At 40.5% G+C, this 1,429-nt stretch overlaps 1 long non-coding RNA gene across 1 annotated transcript in view; it reads left to right on the forward strand.

The window, feature by feature from the left end:
* Nucleotides 1–1,128, forward strand: part of LOC135106565 (uncharacterized) — a 56,071-nt gene extending 54,943 nt beyond the window's left edge. The window contains exon 2 of the long non-coding RNA XR_010271362.1: nucleotides 1,064–1,128. This is a non-coding gene — a long non-coding RNA (uncharacterized LOC135106565). The remainder of the gene's footprint in view (nucleotides 1–1,063) is intronic.
* Nucleotides 1,129–1,429: the final 301 nt, after the last annotated feature.

Genomic DNA, 1,429 nt, shown 5'->3' on the forward strand with positions numbered 1-1,429 from the left:
GAGAGAGAGAGAGAGAGAGAGAGAGAGAGAGAGAGAGAGAGAGAGAGAGCGTTTTTTACTTCACATATCCATTACATTGGCTCTTACTCATCTCCCATCTCGGTCAAAATAGCAATTTGTATAATGAAAAATAATATTGGAAATGCCTTTATTCTATATCACTATGTACCGTAATACGTTATAGATATTTTCAATTGAACTTCATTATTTTCTTCGCGTGGTGTATCTAGATATTGAAAATTGGTGTTACAGGATACGTAAGAAAAAAAAAAAATCTGAAAATCATTAGCTAGGGTCATTTTCGCTTATCTTGTCATTTTCATTATTGTTTTGTTGGGAAATGTACAATTGCTGAAAAGGTTTTATGCCTTTTACTTTGGTTCATTTTCTGTTTTCTCTTTTTTTTTATTTCTTTTTTTTTTCAAGGGTTATAGAGAATACTGAGATGCGTGTTCTTAAATGCCTTTGTATCAGTGATTATTTTCTAAGCCACGACTCATTATCATCACCACCACCACCACCACCACCACCACCACCACCACCACCACTACTGACTAACTCCCATCTGTGTTATTTTATACATTCGATCATCAGGCAATATTTACATTCACTGTGACTGAGTTTTGACAGTTTTGCCGCTGAGTATAATGCAGGAGGTGGAGGTTAAACAGTTCAGCCTACGTACATATATTTATTACTAATTAAAGGTGAAAGGTGAATGGCGAGCAGAGAGAGAGAGAGAGAGAGAGAGAGAGAGAGAGAGAGAGAGAGAGAGAGAGAGAGAGAGAAAGAGAGAGAGAGAGAAAATGGTCCGGTCAGTTCTCTAATTAACCGCATCAGAAAAATGTGTCGTTCTTTCCTTGGCAGTCGGCTGTCGGACTCTCAGACCCAGTGGTTGATTTTTACATTTTTTTCCTTCCCTCTCCCGTCAGCCTGTGATTACCGCTCCTTCATTTCTCCCTCACTCCTTCTTTCCCTCCCTCGTTTCTTCCTCTCTTCATACCTTCCTTTGCTTTTTCTTTCTTTATAACTCTCTCACGAACGTCTGTATTTAATTCTCCAGCCTCTCACAAGCTAATGAACCTGCCATCCCAAGCGCGACCCTTGTCTTCGCCTGCTAAGCCCCCGGTAAGAATACAGAGATTAGGCGTGTGTTTGTCTCGTTACTCTGCGAGTGTGCCGCCCTAATGATGGATGGTGGGGATACTTAGGACAGTGATCTCTTTCTTGCGCTGAGCTTATAAAGACAAGAGTGGTTTTATTTCATACTCTTTTCCTCCTCCCATGCAGCCAATAACTCAGCATCAGGTATATAAAAATAAGCACCTGCTAAGAGCGTAGATACCACTCTCCCTCGGTTTCGCTGCACAAAACTTTTTGCTTACCTTCATCCCTATTCATTCCACCTTTCATGTACAAGAGTTAGCCA

Source organism: Scylla paramamosain, chromosome 2 (assembly GCF_035594125.1).
Source record: "Scylla paramamosain isolate STU-SP2022 chromosome 2, ASM3559412v1, whole genome shotgun sequence".
Taxonomy (NCBI): domain Eukaryota; kingdom Metazoa; phylum Arthropoda; class Malacostraca; order Decapoda; family Portunidae; genus Scylla; species Scylla paramamosain.